Source organism: Barbatula barbatula, assembly GCF_947034865.1.
Source record: "Barbatula barbatula genome assembly, chromosome: 22".
In the NCBI taxonomy this organism is placed as follows: domain Eukaryota; kingdom Metazoa; phylum Chordata; class Actinopteri; order Cypriniformes; family Nemacheilidae; genus Barbatula; species Barbatula barbatula.
Genome location: NC_136785.1, coordinates 11,221,477 through 11,234,863, shown reverse-complemented (window position 1 = coordinate 11,234,863; position 13,387 = coordinate 11,221,477). Strand labels below are relative to the sequence as shown.

The 13,387-nt window shown below is 39.1% G+C and overlaps 1 protein-coding gene across 1 annotated transcript in view; it reads right to left on the bottom strand.

Annotated features, from left to right (window-relative positions):
* Positions 1 to 11,553, bottom strand: part of tenm2b (teneurin transmembrane protein 2b) — a 172,317-nt gene extending 160,764 nt beyond the window's left edge. The window contains exon 1 of the mRNA XM_079487481.1: positions 11,273 to 11,553. The gene's annotated coding sequence lies outside the window, so the exon portion shown is untranslated. The remainder of the gene's footprint in view (positions 1 to 11,272) is intronic.
* Between the last annotated feature and the right edge of the window lie 1,834 nt (positions 11,554 to 13,387).

Genomic DNA, 13,387 nt, shown 5'->3' with positions numbered 1-13,387 from the left:
AATGTAGCAATACACAATATTAGAATACGAAGTTAACACTGTTTTTACAATGAACTATCATGGGTGTGGAAAAATGTCTATTAAAAACAACAGCATGCGGTTTGGAATGATAAGAGGGTGAATACACCCGTCCAAAATTTCATTTTTATGGTAAACTTCTAATTTAATACACACATGTATTCCCAGCTATCAAAGGGCCGCCTCCAGCAGTCTGACAAACATACATCATATCTTCTCATCCACAGTATCTTGAACGTAGGCCAACGTCCTCCGGCTCAGTGCAGGTGGAATCCATCTCAGATTTATCCACTTACAAGCAATTACTGAAATACTTACACTGGCCAACTTCATTCATTTAAATGTCATGATTACATTTGTCTTTGAGGTAAAGTGCGGAGGGAGACTACTAAAATGAGCGAGAGTGAGAAACAGATAAGAACGAAAAGAAAGATCGGCCACCGCGCCATTATGTGGAAGATTGCCCTGGAGACCAGTAAGAACTACTAATCCAACTGAAGTGATCAGATTCTACTCAAGTAATGAAGCAGTCAGCCATTTTAATGCCTTGGAAATTACAGAAGAGAAAATGGCTATTTAAATGCAGTACTTGACCGGCCTGAAAAATTACTTTCTCCCTCCATTACCCAGACTGGCTCTCACATTAAGCAAAAGGTACGGGTTCGGTGTTAATATCAATCACACTTGCTACGTTCACGGTGAACCTCAGCTACAGTCATTGTAGTCGGAACGACTGAAAAAACAGTTTCAAATGACATCCATATGATTTATATTACATTCATCCATACGTCGACGATAAAAAAACACACTATATTATCGTAAATTATTCAACGCCCTCCTACACTCATGTTTTGAACATATAGAAACAAATTTGACTGATCGAAAAATCTAAAGATATCGCAACAATATCATTAGGGCAAATTCTTTTGGCCACACATCTAACCCAATCTCACAGCAATTCGTAATTATTTTACGAGGTGGCTAATTCGTATACCTTTGTACAATCTTATACGCACATTAGTGGCGGACCTTCTAATTCCCATGACATCAGGCTGAATAGTATTGTGGCAGTCCTAGCATGAATGTGTAAATGGTGCAGTGATGCCTCTGACATCTATGTTGTGTCAAAACCATGGCACAATGATGGTCTTTTCAGTTTCTCTTTTTTCGCAACCATGACAGTTAATGTGTATATCATATGACAGTGCACTAAACCCCAAAGTATTCCTATCTCAACCGATATTCCCCATACAGACCACACAGATCTTCACCACTTACAAAACAACAGCGCCGAGAGTCAGATCTAAAGATCGGCTTTGAAATACAAATCGGCTTTATGTGCGATGTGAACGGTGCCGAGGTTCCTTTTCCCCGAAGTGTCTGAGGAAGAATATCTCTTATCAAAATATTAATCTGTGAGGTCCAATCCTAGAGTACAGGAGGGTTTCAATTGGAATGTCTTAATCTGGTTGACCTCTTTATAGTCAATAGATAGCAATACGATGATTTCCAGATTCCAAGCGGAATTGCACGAGCTCGCCCAGCATGCCATAATGCACACAAAGATCTATTGTAGATCCATTTAAGAAAAAGACATCTGTGTTATGAACCTATTATAGTGTGCAACATTAACCTCACGCTGTTAAATGAAAGATCTTTTACACTCGTAAACACTTGCAGAAACACTTGCTGGGCATTAAAAATACCACAGGGTATACGTGAAATGTTTCATGGTGGGGGTAGGCAGCGTGCTAGTTACACCAAAAAAGACATTAAAAGCTCTGTTATAGACTGCTTTTCCAACATCGTTTCCGTCTGCACAACCTCGTGACCCGGAGATGAGATCGGGCGAGCGATCGTCGCGTGACAGCGTGACCTGCAGGGAGACGTAATGAATGTTTTAGATTCATCAGCCTCGTTAACATCTCATATGCGAATTGGTGAAGCATCCATCTTCATGTCTTCATTCGCAGCTTCGAAACCATATTGGGACCATTTAATGACTGGGGTAATCTAAAAACTCAATTTAAACTTAATGCTAGTAATGTAATTGTTAAGCCTGAAGGGCTCATTAGATGTCCACAGCTATATCTCTATTAAAAAAACAAACAGCTCTTTGAATCAGTTCAGTGGGCCGAAGTCTATCAAAGGCCACATACGAAACGCGCTCTGCGGATGCTAAGTGGCTTGACGGTGCAGTACAGGTCTCACTTGCCATACGGAGTTTCGGCTCGGACAGTTCTGCAGTTGGAGGGTTTTATAAAGCGTGATCTGATCGCCCTCTGGCACGCGTCTTTTCGCCCCGTCTGTTTTACAATAATTCACCATTTTAGTGGCAGCGTGATGCCAAGAGATCCAGACTCGGTCCTTTCGCCACCAGCTGGCCCTACGACCTGCAATTTCACATTGTGGAAATGAGAATTCAATTAAAAACGCTATTCTAACAATGTTTTTTGCCCCCATGAAATGTTGAAACTTATTAAAAGCATTTGCTCAAATGTGGAACATCAAGCGAAGTGTGTAAAGCTCAACTTAGAAGTAAATAAATAAATTGGTAACATGAATAAAACACAACGCACCATCAGTGGCTGAAGAAGCGAACCGTGCCTTGCTCTCAGGAAATAAACGTCAAGGCCAATCCAAACAAACACACAATCTTATTTGTTATTTATTGCTTGTTGAACACATGCTATCCTGCCTTTAAATGTCTTGAGTGCAAATGTTTGCATGCGTGTAAAAGTGTACCAGCCTACTTTGTAAACCCATTCACTTTCCATTTGATAGTTTGCCGGATGATAGAACATTTGCTCGCTTAGGAATCCATAAAGCCTCTCTAACGTACCAGAGCACCGCCACAAGCGTGCAGAATAAATACAAATACAAGCAAAACTTATAAATACACACATGCATACATGAGCGACTCCTGGCCAGTGGCTTTGAAGCATGGGAATTGACTCTGGAGATGATGAAGTCAACTAAAGTCAGGAGCACTGCGGTTCTCCCAGACCAGTGATGGCTAAACAACCACATGTTGGTTGCGTCCCAGGCGCTTCAGACTGAAAATGTTCAGAAGCTGTTGTAAGCCTAACTAAGATTTCATTGACACGGAAAAGCAGAAACAAAAGCAAGTCAACCTTCTCCATTGACTTGCTTTTTCTGATTTATAACAAAAACAGAATGGTGTTTAAAAACTGCTGTGTGACAAGGTGTACAGTAAACAAGCAAAAAAAAAACAGAACTACGTTTTTTATAAGATGTCACCCCAAAAAAACGACCGTTTAAGGACCCAAAAATGGAGCGCAACGTACCGTATTGTCATTTTCTTAACAAAAACGCAAACATTAAGTTACTTGATAGCTTTCTGGTTTATCCACAGTCTAACTGCATACTGTCAAAATGGCTTAAAGCTTATCTTACAGAAACAAATATTTAAAACTGACATTTGACTTATTTACTGCACACGTATGGTTAGGCATAGGCCTACTGAGTGTGTCAGGATACCGCAATTTGCCCATTCTTCATGCTGACGCTTCACATCTTAATGCCTGTATCCACTTTTGTCCCCTTAAAGAATCGTTTTTACGGTTCGGTAGCTGATTAAAACGTTAGTTCTGGGTTTTTTAGCTTGTTTACTGTACACTTTATCACACAGCAGCTTTCAGACATTCTTCTGTTTTTTGTTATAAGTCAGAAATGAAAAGAAGGCAGCTTCCGCCATAGAACGTCAATGAAAATGGTTGGATTGTTTTCCCCTGGTATGGGCGTGGCCTAAATGTGCTCTGTCTCTATGCAGCCTGCTGCCATCTTATTTTTTAGTCAATCAACGGAGTCGTAAATGTCATGTGATTAATCAGAAACACAATACAAGGCCCTCTTCTAGCGGGTTATTCACTAACTATGGTAGTCAATAGCTCCCCAGAAACTGTTTGGTTTCCCACATGCTTAAAAAATGTCTTCTGTGCAATAAATAATGATTCAGATTATATGAACAGATTTTAACAACTTCAGAGTGAGTAAATAATAACAACATTTTCATTTGGGGTGAACTATCCCTCTGAGTTCATTCAGAAACGACAGAAAAATGACAATAACATAACGGTGAGTAAATAATGTCAGAATTTGCATTTTGAGGTGAACTATCCATTCGAACCTAAAGAAGTTGGATCACAACAGCTATTCAGACAAATCCCTGGAAGTAACTAAACACCCCCATCAGCCCTGTCAACAGGTAAACCTGGGCTTAATGTGGGGAGCACAACAACTGGGAAGCCACAAATAAGTCCTCCGCCAATGTCCGTGGAGCTTTGTGAGGGATTAAATAAGAGAGCATTATACAAACGACAGGCTCAGTTCTGTTCAGGGATCAGGTTTGCAGGCCATGCAGATGTGTGCTGTAATACACTAGTAGGATTGCCAAAGTAGCGCAGGAAATGCTGGGCCTCAGCACCTCTGGCCAGGTCTTTATGATGGGTCAGAAAATGTCAGCTCTAATGCTGTTATGTCTCTCATGCTGACGTGTAGCACTGTTTTTCGAGCCAATTATACCTTATGTGTCTTCAGGAAGAAAAATACTGAAATGCTTCCTCTGCATGTTGGCTGTTAGCTGTCAACTTGGTTTAATTTCTATTTCTATTTTTTTCTATCGGGAAAGCACCAAGACCTTTGCGCTCATGTGCGTCAACGGGAAACCCATTGTGAATTTGACATCATTTTGGTCAGTGGCGTAGCAAGTCAGTCTGCTTCTCTAATGCATTGTCTTCGGCAGACAAACAGAGATTAAAAACATGGCAACAAGAGAGTGAAATGTGGATTCATAGCAAGCACTCAATGCAAGTAGGAACAGCCTTTAGTTACAGAAACTGTAGAAACAGATGCTATAAATTGCTGGTATATAGAAGTTCTGTTTGACCGTTTTTGAAATGATACTTTCCTAAGTTTACATGTTGTTATAACATTAAAATATGGTAGAACAGCACTTCTATATACCACTGCGGTGTGCCGTAATGTACAGAATTAGCTAAATGTAACTATTTTCTCAGTTTCCCATTTCTCTCTGCTTTAAGTCTCCCCAACCGGACACTTCTGCGGGTTATTCACTAACTATGGTAGTCAATAGCTCCCCAGAAACTGTTTGGTTTCCCACATGCTTAAAAAATGTCTTCTGTGCAATAAATTATATGATTCAGATTATATGAACAGATTTTAACAACTTCAGAGTGAGTAAATAATAACAACATTTTCATTTGGGGTGAACTATCCCTCTGAGTTCATTCAGAAACGACAGAAAAATGACAATAACATAACGGTGAGTAAATAATGTCAGAATTTGCATTTTGAGGTGAACTATCCATTCGAACATAAAGAGGTTGGATCACAACAGCTATTCAGACAAATCTGTCCCAACTGGTGACACAAGAATGCAACAGTACCTCATTATAAACCACACACACGCATGGTGTAGCTACAAAAATAAATGTAAATCAAGGGCACTTCAAGAGTTCATTATCAAGCTACTTCCAAAACAAATCCATTAGCCGCACAAAATCAAGCTGTCAGACTTTATGTATATTTCTAGTGAGATTGTAATACGAGCGAGACTTGATTTGAAATGCAACAGTTTGACTTTAATGAAAAATATTTGAGTAGTGAAGGAAGGCCTTGAATATTAATGCATAATGAACAGAGAAGTGACTGATGGTGATTTATGCCTCTTCCCTTTCTTACGACGGACTATCATTTTCACACCGTAAACTGTGAGGCAACAGATGATGACTGACAACCTGCCACATCAGGGTTTCATGTAAGCACCATTTCCACCCCACCAAAGCATATTTGATTCAGAAATCATTTAGGATTATTTGAACAAATACATCTGGATCACACAAATGACAAGGGTATGATCATACAGAGCGATTCGTAGTCAGCTTTTCCAAGACGGTTTGCTCCTATCGGTAGTTGGACATACAGCGTAATCCAAGACGTGGCCCTCAATGCACATCACTATCCTGACAAATGAATGAGCATTGAGCTTCTAATGGTCTAAACACAAAACGTTTAAGAGAGAACGTAATAAGAATGAAAGCCTGTCATGTGGCTCTTGATTCCTCACTAATGTACTGGCAATTAAGGCTTGAGTAATTCAGTCATTACAATTTTTCAACAACAACTGCCCACAATTAAGCAGTTTGCCTTGTTGACTGACGCGTATCATTTAAAGCTCTTTAAATTGAGTGCTTAATGTTTATTTATATAATGCCAAATAAACCCTTCTATCAGTTGAACAGGCTTTACTCAGACTGTCCACACATTTTTGTATAGAACTCAAATTTTGGCCTTCTAAAAACGCTCTTTAAAGTGTGTACATTTGAATTTCTCTTTGATAGCCTTATGTCAGTAAGTAAATACTCACGATCACATTTCTTCAAAGGAGACCATGTTAACTCACAACTGTTGTTCTGCTGCAAAACACGAGGACATTTTTACATGCTTTTGCAACTTTATAATCTTGTGTTGACCACAGCCACAACTCCCTCTTATTGTCTGTCCATTTAAAATACAATGTGCCATTTCTTGCCAAGACGTTTCAAAGAGAGGTGTAAAGTAAATAAATCTCGAAACGTTTTGCCTCACCATACTGCACATGAGTAAGATGTACGAATTTTCAGACGGTTCAGGGTAGAGAACTTTTTGGAAAATTCTAGAAAATGCTAGTGTGGACGAAGAGCCCTTTCCAACAAAACGTACTTTTCAAAAGTAGCTGGATTAGTTTGGGTCCACGTAGCAAAAAGTAAAGTAGACTGTTGCCGAGTTACGTCATAAATAATAGATATTAACAAAATGCGGCACTTCCATTATATTGAAAGGGGATGAATGCACCGCTCAATGCGCCAGTTCTGAAAAATTTTCATTTAGCAAAGCAAGTTATGGTAAGGTTCATGTTAGGTTTAATTATTGAAAATATAAAAATTTTGAAAAATCTGCCTGTTGTCTTACTATGAGGTAAATAACTGCTGGGAGGCATTGCAAACATGGCCGCCAAATGGCATGACTTCCGTAAAAGGACTTTGGTTACGTATGACGATTTTTATTGTTATTTAAAAAGCAAAAGGTAATAGTGCCAAGTGCTGTCAAAAGATATTTGGCGATATTGTAGTCTAAAGGCTCAGACACAATACAGATGTTCCTGTAGCCCCATCGTTACACGGGGTCTGCTTTCACCTTACATTTAAATGTCTGGTGTTACAAATTCTGACATCATAGTGTTTTCAATACGCATTTCAAAGAAAGCTCATCAATGTAAAACACTTTGCAGTGCAAAGCCTGAGATAAGAAAAGATATGAAACTAGGTACTAAGAACAAAAGTCAATCAAACAGCCATGTACCCCAAAAACTGTGCAAGTGCATTAATACAGAGCACTATGAACTGTCACCTAAATCTCTTTTTCATTAGTGAAATATTACAAAGCCGCAGCCATTTTCAGCTACTATATATATCTTAATAGGATTTCAATGATTCCTTTATGACCAAGAGCAAGGAAAGCAGGAAATCGCTGTTCTTTAAAAGAGTTATTTTCAACATGCAGTCAGCACGAATAATTGATTGTGTGCTTTTATTAACTTAGACAATATTCCATTAGCTCTAAGCCAGAGCTCCATGTCTGTTCCCTGGGATACGTTGATTTAATGGGATCTTTATGAAGTCTTCTGAGAAGGATGAACTAATTGTACAAATGATAAAAGTCTGGCATCATCTTGGAGGTGGCAAAGTGTTCAAGAACAAGAGGAGCACAGGGTTAGAGTAAAAGACAGAAGCCTGGTTAGGACACACCAAGAAATATACTTTTGGAAGAAGGCAACTGCTAAGTGGCATGTAAAAAATATTCATTGGATTTCTACTGTTAGCCTGTATATGTGTTCATTACCTTGTTCTGACAACAAATGGCTTTATCAAATAAATAACTCAGACCTTATTACTGAAGTTGGACTGTGTTGATCTAATCTCAATTACCCTTAAGAAAATAAGCATAAAAGCAGTGCCCTGTTGCCATGGCAAACGCCTTCCAAACAAGCCCCAATCTGGAAGCAGGCGACGTGTCGTGAAATTCTCTATTGTCTGAGCATCACGCCGCATTTGATTCCGTCCTTTGTATGAAGAGTTCTCCGTCTTGCTCCTTGAAACAAGGAAAATGAGAAAACCCATCAGTGCATCGGCTCAACATTTAAGCTCACTGGCCGTTTCACTTAGTTCAAATGTTCATTTACTTCAAAGGGTTCAATAAGAGAGAGAAATCAAATGAAATGCTGCATTAAAAATGAAAACCCGGCTTTACAGTCTGGCATTCAAGGCTATAAGTAAGCCCGACTTAATTCAAAAACCTGTTTCCAGCTCTAATGAGTGCTTAACAAATTAAGCCAAATGGATTTTCTTGATTTACAAGCCAACACAACAGAATCATATCAAATTCTAAAAGGAATGAATGTTTAGGGGAGGCCACGGTTAGTTGTTACATAGGTAATATTTCACAAAGGCTATATATTTTAGCAACCATAACTTTTGTAAATGTCAGATTCCCCTGCAGTTTTCTTCCACTATTATGACAACATGCCCCGCTGTATGTCAACAAAAGGTCAAGGTGGGTTTAATGTTGGCGTTAATAATGCTTTGTAATATTTCACTAATGAAATGCTGTCACCATTTCCTCACCTTCGAGTTGTTCCAAATCTGTGTACGTTTCTTTATTCTGATTAACACGGAGAAAGATATTTGGAAGAAAGCTTATAACCAAACATAACCATATTGCCCTCGTTGTATCCCATAGTAGGAAAATTTACTTTATCTTTTTATTCGTTCTGTTGAACACAAAAGAAGACATTTTTTAGAATGTAGGTCAGCAGACAGTTCTGGGACACTTTTGACTACCATGGTAATGTTTCCTACAATGGTAGTCAATGGGGGGGCAAAATCTGTATAAGGATTCTTCCACATATCTTTCTCTGTGTTCATCAGAACAAAGACATTTAAACAAATTTGGAACAATTCGCAGTTGAGTAAATTATGACATGTTTGAGTAAAGTTTCCCTTTAATGCACTTGCACAGTTTTTTTGAGTACATGGCTGTTTGATTTACTTTTGTCATTTATTTTGTTTTATTGACGTTAAAAATTTTTTATCTATCCTAAAAATGTTCCCACTTGCCCCGTTTTAGCTAATGGTTAAGCATGACGCTTAGAGTTTGAGTTCAATGAATATACATTTATTTACATTTATGCAGATGCATATATTTAAAGCAAATTGGATAACTTGGATTCAAGCTATAAATGTTTTAGTGGTATCCATGTTTCCTGCGAATCAAACCCATGACTGCTGCATTGCTAGTGAGATGCTTACCTGTTGAGCTACAGAAAGAAACTCACTTTAAACAAAACCACCTACCAAATAAATGTTTCTATATACAGTGACCTCAACAAAACGCTGCTGCAATGTGGCGATCGCTGTAGCATTTACAAATTACACAAGAGAGTTACCATGAACAAATAAGTGGATCAGTCAATGAAAGTGTACAGAAATACTAGGCCAGAAGCAGGTAGGCCAGTTATCGCCAGCAAATGGCTGGTCGCAAATGTCTCCCGGCGCATGAGAGACACACAGCGCTGGATACTTTTTCCACTAGTGTCTGTGCTACTGCTGAGGCATTATGGATATTGCACAAACTCCAGGCGATATCTCTTAATCCTCTAATCTGCAGAGCGCGGGGAATAGCTGGCTACATCTGTAAGACCCTGGAATGCCGGGGCAATGCTCTTAACATAAAAATGTCATATTGCATTCCCTCAGCAGAGATATGTTTACACAAGTCGCCCACACTCGTGCATTGTAATTTGATGTAAGCTGTTCTGTTGATAGGACGGCGCTGTAAGACGTGGTCGTAAGAGTTTTTCAAGTTGAAGGTGACCAGGGAATGAAGTACCCGACTCCATCAATTGTTCAGTTTATGAACTGATGCATCTAACGCTGCATCTAAATGAACAGTTGCTATTTGTCAGGACACAAATGTGCAAACACAATGAATGACTCATTGTCCACCTGCTTTGCAATGCAATCAGATATAGCTTGAATCATTTTTAAGCGTTTTTCTTGATTGTAAAGGCTTTTCAAAGAAGCATTATTAAAAGGGATAGTTCACTCACACTTTCATCATTTATTCACCCTCGTGTCATCGAAAACCTGTAAGACTTTCACGAAAAAAGATATTTTTAAGAATTTTGGTTACCAAACAACATCGGACCGCATTGACTTTATTGCACAGTCACAACACCACAGAGACATTTCTCAAAATAGCTTCTAAAGCAAGAGTGTTAGCACCTAACACCCTCCATATCCATTTACACGAAATAGAACAAGGAGCAGCATCAGCACTCTTTAAAGTGTCATACAGGTTTGAAACAACAAATGATGAAGAAGCAACATCATCTTTACTGTATTGTGTGAACTGTCTTTAAACTACAACAGAGAAACCGAGAGATGCAGTAAACAAAGAAATAGCAAAGGCAAGGGTATACTTATATATGGACACCGGGATGTTTTTAAGGTGCAAGAGGACAACAGCGAGTCTCACCTCCCATTAAAAAATAGCACCTTCCCTGGAGAGGCTCTAACGTGATAGATGTGTCAAAGGTGGTGATAAATGAGTGAGTCACTCAGACACTGTAAAGCCATTACTAAACCTTTTACTGAGGCAGCTGACCACCAGAGCTCTATAGAAAGAAATCAAGCCTACGGCTGAATCTCCTGGTAATGCCATGAAGAAATACATCTATAAAGTGCACTTTACCTGAGACCAAACACTCAGCCAACAGCTTTTGCTTTGCACATTGCGACCGTATCCAATGCATGCAAACCGGCGTCTCGTTACTTCTTAACATGCATGCAACATTGGCTTGAACTGTATGAAGACAAAACGGCAAAAGGTCGAAAGCAGGTTACAGGTTGATTTGTGTCAACCCATGCAATAAGTCTGCAAATATACACGACAGAGCGTGCATATAATGCTTAACGTATGGATCAATGTTGTTAAGGCCTTTATAGTGCGTTATTGTGTCAGGTTCATGCACCGCAGCGTCAATGTGTTTGTATGCGACCACCGCTGCAGATGAGAAAATAACACACACGCACACATAACGTTACTGATACACTGACAGTGTGAAGGAATTTAAAACGACACTCGGATAAATGTGACCTATACGACAACTTACCTGTTGAGAAGGACGAGTGTTTTTATCAGCACATCTTCTCTTTCTCTCTCTCGCCGAGAAGTTTAGTCCTCGCTCACGTCGGTGTGTTTTTCGCTCCGTTTCAGATCACACACTTCATGCATTCGGTCTCAAATAAAGCTGAATCCGCACCGAAGCTCGTCCAGGAGCTATAAAACTAAGATAAACGATCAACCGTCCGGCGTGAATGTCCACGGCGTCTCGCAGCGGTTTGATAGTACAGCAAGCACATGTGTAGTGTTGTCATTCGTGGACCTTTAATCGTCGGCGGGGGGGCTTTCGATAGAAGAGACGCTGAATCACACGCGCTCGAGCTCAGTGATGGAAAAACGAGGCTGAAATGTTTTCACTTTACAGTCTCCGACATTTTGATCTGCTTTTTGCTGTTTTAAGCACTTGCATGTTTAAGGTATATCGCATTCAACGCGAGCGCTTTTGTTGCATGGGTTGCTCTCTTTGGATCTCTTTGAAGAGTCTGCGCTGAAATACAATATAAAACATTTAGCCAAATCAATGGTTTTACAACAACAGCTATAATTTAACTATAGTAATTGTGGTCAAATTTTAGCAAACACAAACTGACCATGGTTTTATTAGAGTAAAAGTGAAGTTACCTTGTGCGCTTTTGTTTTGTAATGGACCCCAAGTCTGAAATGAAGGGAAATGAAGTCAAATAAAAGTTAAAAACACATTGTGGTGAGACCATAGTAGATTTGTGGTTGCTATGGGTTTAAATACAAATCCAGCATTGGAAATAATCGTAATTGCTTTACTTAACCTATATTGTAATAAAACTAGTCGAAGTGTGTGTGTGTGTGATTCTCTTTTGCAGCATTCTTTGGCTTTCAGCGTTTGTGAGACAAATCCACAGAAATCACCTCCGGACAGATTATAACAATTCTCTTTCTTTTGGTTATGTTATGTAACTGTCTGTCCTGTGTCTGCATAACGGATGAAAATCAATTGACTGAATCTCCGCTCACGAATGTCAAGCTGGATTTGGGGAAGAGGTAATCACACGTCTATCCACAATATCTTTTAATATGTCACAAACATGTTTTTCTCCAAACACGGCTGGAAAAATAGTCTTTGCCGCTTTTGATAATGGCATGTGAGCAGAGACAAGCTTCCAGTGAAATGCAGCTAATGGAAATGGAGGCCAGAGATCAGAAAGGCAACACAAAACAAATCCACCACTGATCTAAACCGGTTATTAAGTACATCAAATCATACCTTGTTCGGACGAGAGTATTTCTAAATACAGCATAGTGTGTAAATAACCTTTACTCCTTTACATGTTAAATACATTTTTATGGAATTTCTCAGCAACCCAAATATTTGTATGAGATCATCAACAGGTTCACCTTTAAAACACTGTCCATATGTATGTTCAAGGCCTCATCTCAATAGGATACAAAGTCCCCGGGGCTTAAAGCTATACTACAAAATGTAATTTTGACTACTATGTGAGTCAATGGGGGGCTAAATCTGTTTGGTTATAAGCATTCTTCCATTCTACTCCAGCTGATCCAAAGTTGGCACTATCCAAATCTATTTTTAAGAGAAATGTACCTGACAATACGCAGATGGATGTGGTGAGCTCAGGAGGTGGTTGGGACCTGTTGCGAGGTGCTTGGAGCGTTTAGAAACAGCATGGGGTTAGGTGGTGTGGGAAGTAATGCACAGTATGTCATTAATCGCTGTGTTTTTTTGCATCCAGCAGAAATGTTCACGTGGATCTACGACACAAAGCCAAAACACTGTTTCCAAAGCAACACTACGACAAGCAGATGAAAAACTGTGTTTTCCCACGTGATATTGATTGACTGTCATTATAATACAGTAGTCCCGTTCGTTATTTTTGGCTTGTTGAGAAATAGAAATCCAAGAACAGGGTTTTTTGTGGAAATAAACAGAACCAGTGTGTTTTGCTTCTCTAAGGCTTAGAATAAATGAATATTGACAAACAAAAAAGTTGTCTCTCCTATTGCATTGTCAGTTAAGCATATACTGTTCAAAATACTGTAATTTCACAATTTTATTTGACATAATTTTCATGTATACTGTCAAAATACAGAAATAGACAGATATCTAAAG